Source organism: Charadrius vociferus, unplaced genomic scaffold (assembly GCF_000708025.1).
Source record: "Charadrius vociferus isolate BGI_N301 unplaced genomic scaffold, ASM70802v2 scaffold418, whole genome shotgun sequence".
In the NCBI taxonomy this organism is placed as follows: Eukaryota; Metazoa; Chordata; class Aves; order Charadriiformes; family Charadriidae; genus Charadrius; species Charadrius vociferus.
The window spans coordinates 238,232-249,124 of NW_009649614.1; positions in this window are offsets into that span (position 1 = coordinate 238,232).

Here is a 10,893-nt window from a genome sequence, read left to right on the forward strand (position 1 = left end):
ACGGGCAGCGGAGGCCGGGCGGGTGTAGCCAAGCCGGGGTTAGGGCCCGGGGCCGGCTGGAGCGCAGCCCGGGAGAGGAGCCCAGGCCCGCGGTTCACGCCTCCAGCGCTGCAGGGCGAGGGCCCTTCCCGGTGACAAAGCAGCTCCTGCTCGCTCGGGCTGCTCAAGACGCTGTTGGGCGATTACCAGGGCCGATCCCGGCCCAGGAGAGGACTGTTGCCATCTGAGGCCGGTGGGGGTAGTGAAGAAACCTCCCGCTTCATCTCCTCCTCCCCAGCTTCTCTCCTCCCTGTTGCAATGGGGAGAGCCGGCCCGGCAGTTGGATGTAGCTCATTTTCCTGTCGAGCTGACTCAGTCTGCAAGTAGGAGGCTGGTTGGCTAACTAGCATGACTGTAGAAAACGTATGAAATTATTTGCATTGCAGCCCTGTATTGCCAGTGGTTATCTCGATCTAAAACTGTCTTTAAAAACAGGGAGTAGGTTATTCAATTGTAGAATTACAGAATACCATGTTGGAAGGGACTCTAAAGTCCTTAAGGATCATCTGGTCCAACCTTTCTTGGCAAAAGCACAGTCTGGACAAGATGGCCCAGCACCCTGTCCAGCTGAATCTTAAAAGTGTCCAATGTTGGGGAATCCACTGCTTCCTTGGGGAGATTATTCCAGTGGTTGATTGTTCGCATTGTGAAAAATTTTGCTCTGCTGTCCAATCAGAATCTCCCCAGGAATAACTTGTACCCCTCATCTTTTACATGTGACCCGTTGTGAAAAGAGCATCTACATCTTCTTTGCAGTCACCCTTTAAATACTGGAACATGGTGATAGGGTCTTCCCTAAGCCTTCTTTTCTCAAGGCTGAACAAACCCAATTCTCTAAGCCTTTCCATGAAGATGTCTTCATTTTAGGGAAGTCATGTCCTTAGACTGTGTTTGTAAAATTTGCAGTGCAAATAAAGCGCACCTTCTGCTGTACGTAAATGTGTTAGTTATTGATATGGTATTCTCCATGGTGATACTGTCAGATAACTCTGAATTACTAGCGTCTTTTTTGTGTTCTTGTGAAAGTCTGTGCCCCATGGTGCCTTTGGCTCAACAGACGCAGTGACACCTACTGAATCATTGATACTATTTCCTGCAACTCTTCTGTTTTTCTTGGAGGTTTTCCAAGCAAGTATTGACGGAAACTTCATTTATTTATATTAGAAACCTACAAATCAGAGAAAAGGTGTCATCAAAGTGTAAGGTTGAGGCTCTATAAAGCCTGAGTCTCCTGCTTATGAAGGACGTAGACATAGCTACGCTAAAATACTCCAGAAAATGAAGTTTCCTGAAGGAGATTCAGAGCTTACTTCATTTTTCTGTAGAACTTCTCTGAACTTGTCACAGAGGTGTCTCCATGAGACAGCTCAGTTTGACTTCACATTTTTTGGTAAGACTAGTAACAGTAGACTTCACCAAAAAAAGGCTACATATGTGAGAGTGCCACTGGTGTCTAGATACAGAGCTTAAAGTCATTCCTTATGGATGAGCTGAAAGACACTATGTGATTATCAGAGGAGGATACAAAAGATGAAGTAAAGGCTCCCGAGTGTAAAATGCCAGCACCTTGGCTAGAATATCAGACTCTTGCTCCACCTAGTTGCTGTGAAGAGACAAAATGCTGATATTTCTGTCTAGTTTTGACTCTTCAATCTGTTTTATATTAAGCTGTTTTGGGTTTTTTGTGTGTAAGTATTTGGCTTATAGGTACTCCAGATTTAAGTTTCATTGAGGTCTTCCTTCCTGTTGCCAGAGGGGTGAGGGTACGCTCTTGTCTTCACTGGTCTTTTGGCAGCTTCAGTATTGTATGCTATCAGCTACTCTCTGCAAGCTTAATCTAGGCATTTCTCCCAAAGGTAAAATGACTGTGTTTGCTTTTTAATGTTGTCCACTGCTTTCCCAGCAATCTCAGTCTGAAAGGGGTGCTTTTCACTTCTCTGTTCTCTATAGATTTGTGAGCAGCGTCAATGCAGTTTTTGTAAAAGTCTTTGCAGGTTTGGGGGGTTTTGTTTTGGTTTGTTTTTTAAAAGAGAGATCAAAACTGTTGGATCTAACCCGAAGATCGCATTTGTACTGAAAAGCAGTCTGCAGTTAGTTTGGGTACTTCAGGAATTATAAACAGATTTACTTAAGATATGAATTTTGCAATCTGTTTGACTTTAACCAGATTGTTTCAAATGTGAATGCCAGTGGGGCTACTAGGTTTTCAAATAAGCAATTATCTTAAAAAACTGAAGTAGTTATACAACAGAGCAAGAACATGATTTTTTACTGAAAGCAGCCATGCAATTTTAGGTAATTAATGGAACACACTGCTTAAAATGTCTTTGTTGTCCACAGATATTTTAAAGTCTTGATGTTGCCTCTCTTGGAGCTGCTGTTAACAGATTAGATCTGCAGTTATATTTTGATTCCAGTGAAGTGAGATTGCCCCTGTGGGTGAACCATTTGCTTAGAGTCCCAGACAATGTCATAGCTAGCACTAAAAAATGCACTGGCCCTGTAGTGTGACTAGTTGTCATGGTTTAGGCCGAATTGGCTAATGGGCACATGGTGTATCCTGGGTGGAACTGACAGATGCTCCCCTCTACCCCTCTTCAAAGAGAAGGGCAGAGGAGGGAAAAGGGGCTTATCAGTTTAGAAGGAACTAAACTACTTTAATGAAATATTAATAATAAAATAAAAAGGAAATAGTGAAATGTATACAAAACTGTATCAAGCTCCCAGGATGACAGTCACATCACCAGCTGGCACTGGGGAAGTCCCAGACTGGACTCAGTGGTGGACGCAAATAGATTGTGGATCTGGACTCGGGAGTGGGATCAAAGGTGGATGAACAGACAGAGTCCTCTTCGGACGCCGACCATTGAAGAAAGAGAGCTGACCCTTTGATCCCTCAGCTTTTATGCTGTGCATGAGGCAGATGGGGTAGAATACCCTGTTAGTCAGTTTTGGGTCACCTGTCCTGTCTGCTCCTCCCCGCAGGTGGGACCCCACTGCTCTTTTCCGCTTCTGACCCTCCAACGAGGCAAATAACAAAGTTGTCTGACCTTGGGTGTTACAGCAATAAGTATAAGCAAGAGCCTCTCTGCATACCATTCCTTGGCATCCACTGTAAACACAGACCTTGTCAGTCTGAGAGCGAACAGCGTCTGCAAATATGCTGTTAATTTCAGTAGTTAGAAGAGGTCCATCTAAGAAGCAAAGTTACTGAACAAAATTGGTTCTGTTTTACCTCAAACCAGACCACTAGTATTGCCTGTTTCTCTTAAACTGTAAAAATGAGCTGGTGTTAATAATAAGCATCAACAGTAGAAGTGATGTTTCTAGAGCCAGCCTTGAAAATAGGTTAATCTCAAATAGAAAAAAGGTTGAACATCTGTTCAAATGCATCTGGGATCAGCAAGTGGTTTGTTCCATTGGCATAGGCGGGCCAGCAATGCTTGCCATATTTGCAGGTTGAAAAAAACCCAAACAACTCTAAACTCATACTGCAAAATAAAGCCCATTCAGTTGTATGTTTCTGTAGCTAATGTTATGACTTAGTGAGTTTATGACTTGTTGTTTATTTGTTTGCAGTCATTTCAGAATACTGCCAGAACAAATATCTGGATTTTTAGATAAATATTTTGGGTCATCAGGGCCAAATTTAGGGCTACACAAAGCATATTTTATGTTATTCCATTAATGTAAATCAGTTTTGCAATTGTCCTTAAGTCAAGGCAGATTTTTCCCTATGTTGGAAGACTTCAGCAACATAGGATTTGCTATTGCTGATCACACATTGTGCAGATAGAACAGGGAGTATGCAGGTTGGAATGGAAAACAACCTTCAAGTGCAAAGCCACCCTGGGAGGTCAGTTGATTGCAAGTGCTACCCATCTGTCTTTTTTTCTGTGGAACCTGTTTGATTGTGCTGAACACAGTTTGGCTCAGTATTAGGACAAGGACCAAATATTTGCTTTCTTGAGTGGGTATGATACTGATCTTGCTCTGTGCAAAGACTTTATGAGTACATGGTGGGTAAAGATTAATATCTATGAGCCTGCTGACTTCAGCTGCCCCTGACAGTGCTGATACTTTAACTCAGTAACGCTTTTTGTCTTTTGTCTCTGCTCCCCACCCCCCGCTCCTTTCATTTATTTTCTGAGTTCATAGCAATACAATCTTTGCAATTCCTTGCTTAGCAGAGTTGATTTAACAATGTGTTTTGGTAGAACCTGTATACAAAGAGAAAGTAAGGTCATGTTATGGACAACTCATGCGGTAAACATCTTGGTGAATGACTTCAGTTGTTTGAGTGATGAGGTGTTGGAACCACTTACATAGAAAAACAGCTTTACTTTCATCATTTAAACTGTTTACACAGTAAGGGAATTTTAGAAGAGTTAAAGTTTGCTGAGAGTTCATGGTGTGCTTCTTGTAATGCCCAGTGTTGAAATTTGCAGTGTTCCAAGAGTTTATTGTAACTGGTTCAGAGTTACTGTCTACCAATATGTATGCAGACTGCGTTATACCAAGTTGCACGTTCTGTGAACACTACAACTCTGACTGAATAAGAAGCCTTGCTGTATATTTTTAACTGGTACGCCAACAAAGAGTGCATATAGCAAGTCTGCACTAAGGACTTCAGAAGCTCACAGTTCTTGCAGAGAATTATTGTCAATTCTGTGAATATCTCAAAATTTCAGAGTAAAGTTAATGAAATTAAGTTTAGTTCCACAGGAAACAGATCTGTTTTTTTTTCTTTTCTTTTCAATTTTTATTTAACTTCAACGTTTTCATGGAGTTACTCTTCAGTATAGAATACAGTTTTCAGTTATACCATATTTAACATCTTATAGTATGTTTTTTAAGCTAAGTGAACACATAACTATTGTGCTTTCTGTACTACACTAAATTATAGGTAAAAAACCTGACCTACTGAGCTGTATGTGTAAATGTATACATTGTGTTGAGATTCTGTTTTTTGTCAAGTGGAGATCTCATAAAGTTGTATTCTCTGATTACAACTCTACTACAGTTTATGGTTGAAAACTTTAAATCCATAAATCCAGGATTTCAGATTTGTGCCTGGTTCTCACGATCCCAAATTGGTAATACTCTGCTAATAAAGATCACACAGGTGTAAATGTTAAGGACAAGGTTGGGTGATCTGCTACTGGAGCATCTTTCCTGTCATGTGTATGCTTTTAATACTTCATGTAATGTTTTATTTCATAAGAACAGTTACATTTCAGTTCTTTTAACTTAATCCAATTCTGTGTCAGTGTTTTTCCTGTAGTCCAGGGATTACTAAATGGTACAACCAGAAGAGGTTGCAACTGTATAATGGAGTCCAGTTTGTTCTTTTCCAGGATTCTAATTTAGCTGTCTGTTGGCACCCAAGGCACTTGAGTATGTGAATTCAGCATTAGGTTTTCCATTGTCTGGTGTCTGCATTGAAACACATCTGTGTGACTCTTTATGGAGTCCGCCTTGCAATACACTCTGATTATACATGTTTCTTAAGCTTTTTTTTTTTTACTTGTTTTGGCAACCTGAAAAAAATTGTTTTGGAGCAGTGGTAGATGGCTATTTGGTAGAATAAAAACCTTTAGTAGAAGGGATGTTGACTTTCCAGACAGTTGGCTTAGTTAGATGTCACTTAAAAGTATCAGTTATCGAACCATCATACTTAGCAAGTGTTTCCTGATAAGTGACTGGCAGATGAAGTAAAATAAGAATACCTATTTAAATAATACTGTGAAGTGTTTTCTGTGCAGATAACTTTCTGCGGAGTAACAGGTTCATTTTGATACTTCTTTTTTTTTTTTAATCCTTTTAAAACTTTATCCATGTCAAATAGGGCCTTCCTTCCTCCTGTGGTTTCCTATGGGTTTGTTTTGCTAGCATCTCTCACCCTCGGTCATGGGTCAGGGGTGTCACAGAATTTCTAGAGATTGTCCTGCATATGGTTTAAAATTGCCAACAGCAGAGAAAAACCTAATGAATTAACAGCTGTGGTAGAAGATATTGTACATATATATTTTAAAGCCTAGTTAACTTCTCGGTCTAGTGACTACAAACTTTGGCTATATAAGGAGTGTCACTATCTGGGAATAAGGTTAGGTCAAAATTGTAAGAAATGGAGGTTACATAGTGACATGAAGAAAAATGCTTCCAGTTAGACTTCTTGTTGTTGATGGGGTTGATTGTTCTCTACCCCTGGCAGGCTAAAACAAATGTTAGCCATTATATGTGCAGTCCACTCATTTATATATTCTGTATGACCTTAAATTTAAAACTTGCTAAACTCAAGCAATTTAAAACTGCTGCAGTTTTCCTTCATGGGCAGCTAGCCTTGTAAGCTCATCAAATATCTCAATTTGTTTCTTGAGATGAGTTTGTTGTGAGGAGTTTGGTTTGGTTGCACAGCTTTGAGGAAATAATGGGGTTGTCAGACTGGCATGGGTCATTGGCAAGGACACAAGAAGATAGGAACTCCTTCAAGTAATGAAAGACAGAGTAGGCTTATATAGAAGACTAATTTTGGGTGCGCTTTCTAGCTATGCTTTATCTGCTGCAAACTGTGGGCTGTGGGCCAGAAGTGCTTTCCTGCTTGAAACCACAAGTTCTTGTCCCTCTTCCTGTATAATGTCCAAGAATTGTGCAATGAAACCCTGTTTCCACTGACTCACTTTAATTCACAGTCATAAGATTACCAGGTATGATTCACCAGGAAAGGACACCACAGCTAACAGCGATTGTATTGCCACGAGTGCGTTTGGTTCCTTACATCTTGGGTCAAGAAGACCTGTGGCCATTAATTCTATTGTATAAAAGAAGGCTGGAGCTCATCAAAGTTAGCCTCTGTTGGGCGTGGGTGCAAGAGAGGCTAGAGTTCAGCTAATATGCTTAACTGTGTACGTTAATAAGAATGGCAGTTGAAAGTTTAAATGGTCATGGGTGTGTTTTGAAACAGCAATGCTGAACAAGGTGATGTGATTTGAAAGTCTGTCTTTGCAGTAGAACTGTTTGAGGGACTGCTGGGAACGTAAACTGCCATTCAGCCGGCTAGATACAAACCTTTGCTTCCCTGTCATCCACTGCTGTGTTCAGAACAGTGTGGTGTGGGAAGAGTCAGCAACTTTGATTTTTTTATTGTCATCTAGATAAGGTTGTAGCTTAGTATTTTCAAAGCAGTTGCAGTTTTTAGGGGCCTGTTTTCTGTTACTTTTCAGTGGGAAGTGGGTGTTAATTCCCTGAGGCTTCTTTCAGACTGTTATTGTAATTTAATCTTTAAATATGGCTTATTAAGCCAAGCCTAAGAGGATTTAAGAAAATATTTTTGTTTATTTGTTTTCCTCTTTTTATTCATTTTTCACAGCACTTTGTCATGTGAATGGATAGTTATGTTATTATAGTTGCTGTTTTTGATGTCATAGAGTGAGTCAGCAAATGCTTTTGAATCATTATATGATGGTAACATATCAAAGGACAGTTTGCATGTCAAGATTTTTATTTTGCCTGGAATAACTCTTTACCAGGCCCTTCCTTGGCCAACTTGTCAGATGGTCAGGTGTTTATAGGTTAATGTTTAAAGTATGGATCTGCTTTGTGAAGTGATAGTGCAAAACAGTCTGGTTTAGTCAGCTGTTCTGCTTCATGTGCATTCAGACATTTGCTTTGTTCAGTGACAAAATGTTTACTTTAACTAGCTCAGGTAGTTATTTATTCATTATGCATTTATTCAGCACTGGGGATCAAAACCATGGTGTCCACCCATACCTTGCAAAAACTTTCAGAGGCAATCAAGTTGAGCAGGTGTAATGGAACTCCTAACTTACTTTCTGGAGCGTTTTTTTGTGTTAACATGGAACAAAAAAGCAGTTTTGTTAGTAGAGTATTGGAGTGAGCTTTTGAAAGTTTTGTGAATATGAGGCTATTTGGCATGGAAATTGAGAGTGTAAACAAGTGCTGGTGTGCTGCTAAAACGATGTGAATGTTCTCAATGTGAAAAATTACACTGTTCCTGTCCTTAAAAAAAAAAAAAAAAGTTGATAGAAACAATTTAATGAGGTAAAATGGTAATGTGGTCAAGGTGCTTCAAAAAGACTAGCTTTAGATTTGCTCTAATTCATGTCAAAACTACAAGTTGCCATGCTTTGAGGAGGCTGTGACCTTGAATTAATTAGCTTTGGTTAAGAATGCTTTCTCTGTTTCTCCCTAGGGAAACGAGGCCTCTGTCTAGATACTAGTCTTGTGTTTCAGTCTCATTCCCATTGTGTTTCTCTTCACTTATTCGTCTGACAATTATATCTAAAATTGACAAATTTTTACATTATTTTTATTACATTCAATTACTAGTGGAGTATGGTGAACTAGTTTCTGTAAATATGCTAGGTGTTAGGTGTGGTGAAACATTATTTTTACCACTTCAGGTCCTTTCCTATACGCAGATATAACTGAACACCTTTGTAATGTCATAATGCGTAGTATTACTACAGTGGAGTAAACCTTGAGTTTTAGAACAGTAAAGCAAATCAAATGAAACGGTTGCTTGGAGTGTTACATGTTAATAAACAAGAGCAGTCAGTACAGTAGGAAGATTGGACAGAAATGCCCAACATTTCTAGCCAGTGACACCTTGAACTCCTCTTGCTTTTGGTTTTCCCAGGTGACAAAGTAACTGTACTTTGCTGGTAGTGTTTATTTAGTTCAGTTGTACAAACTGAAGATTTAAACAATACCAGTTTATTTTCTTACAACTGCCTGCGTATGTATTAATTTGATAACACTGAGCTGTGTGGAGTGGTTGATGTGCTGGAAGGAAGAGATGCCATCCAGAGGGACCTGGAGAGGCTTGAGAAGTGGGCCTGTGAAAACCTCATGAAGGAACAACTGCAAGGGCCTGTGCATGGGCCAGGGCAATCCCATGCACAAATACAGGCTTGGTGGAGAATGGATTGAGAGAAGGACCTGGGGGTGTTGCTTGATGAGAAGCTCAACATGAGCCAGTAGTGTGCCATATCCTGGGCTGCATCAAAAGAAGCGTGACCAGCAGGTCAAGGGAGGTGATTCTGCCCCTCTACTCTGATCTTGTGAGGCCCCACCTGCAGTACGGCATCTAGCTCTGGAGGCCCCAACATAAGAAGGACATGGACCTGCTGGAACGAGTCCAGAGGAAGGCCACAAAGAAGATCAGAGGGCAGGAGCATCTTGTGTAGGAAGACAGGCTGAGACAGTCGGGGAACAACCTGGAGAACAACCAGGCAACAGCCTGGAGAAGAGAAGGCTTTGGGGAGACCTTACAGCAGCCTTCCAGTACCTAAAGGGGCCTACAGGAAAGATGGGGAGGGACTGTTTATCAGGAAGTGTAGTGATAGGATGAGTGGGAATGGTTTTAAACTGTAAGAGGGTAGATTTAGATTAGATAATAGGAAGAAATTCTTCACTCTGAGGGTGGTGAGGCACTGGAACAGGTTGCCCAGAGAAGTTGTGGATGCCCCATCCCTGGAAGTGTTCAAGGCCAGGTTGGATGGGACTTTGAGCAGCCTAGTCTAGTGGAAGGTGTCCCTGCCCATGGCAGGGGGGTTGTAACTAGACGGTCTTTAAGTTCCCTTACAGCTCTAACCATCTGTGAAGCATTACTTTTGATACAGCCCAGGATTTGTTTGGCTTTCTGGTCTGCGAGCGCACATTGCCGGCTCATGTTGAGTTTCTTATCAACCAGCACCCCCAAGTCCTTCTCCTCAGGGCTGCTCTCAATCCATTCTCCACCCAGCCTGTATTTGTTTGCAAAAATCTTGCATGCTAACCTAGGTTTTATATGGTAGTCTTCTGTGAATCAAGTGTTAAACAGAGGTCTTGGTCCTCCTTATACTTTGTCATTTCAGAAGTCCCAAGGTTATGCTGAATGCAAGTGAAGCTCATGGAAGACACCAGACTTTTTCTTTTTTTTTTTTTTTTTTTGCATCTCGGTTAGGCTTTTTTATGTAAACGTGCCTCAGTTAGCCAAAATTGACTTAGTATTCTTGACAGTTTTGTTATAGTGGCTGGAAAGAGATCTATTATGCATTTGGATCATGCACGTATGTTGCTGTAGAGGTTGTTTTGGGGGTCCTCATACATTGATTGTTGCATTCCTGTCTTACTGTAGTGTTGTTTTTGCAGATCATCTAAATAGCATTACATGCAAGTAGGGAAAAAGAATTATATAGCCTTTGATGCCTGTATACTAGTAATATTAGATACTGTTTGGTTATGTTCTATAAATGGTGTTTTGTTTACTTGACCTTAGGGGTAAATATCAGCTTTTACAATTGTGTGACAGGACTTTTTTTAAGATAAAGTAATTTGAAGAAGGACATCAAACTATTAGTGTGTCCAGAGGAAAGAGACCAAGATAGTGAAATGTCTTAAGGGCAAGATTTAGAAGGACCAGCTGAGGTCACTTGGTTTGCTCAGCTTGGAGAAGAGAAGGCTGAGGGGTGACCTTGTCATGGTTGACAACTTCCTCAAGGGGGCAGCAGAGCAGGAGGTGCTGATCTCCTCTCTCAGGTGACCACCGATAGGACACGAGGAAATGGAATGAAGCTGCATCAGGCGAAGTTCAGATTTGATCTTAGGAAAAGGTTCTTCACGGAGAGGGTGGTCAGTCAGTGGAATAGGCTCCTCATGGAAGCAGTCACGGCACCAAGCCTGTCAGAGTTCAAGGAGCATCTAGACAATGCTCTGAGTCATATGATTCAGTTTAAAGTAGTCCTGCAAGGAGCAGGGATTTGGACTCGATGATCCTTATGGGTCCTTTCCAACTTGAGATATTCTGTGTTTCTAAGAATATTTTTATACTACAGTGTCAGCCTTCTGATG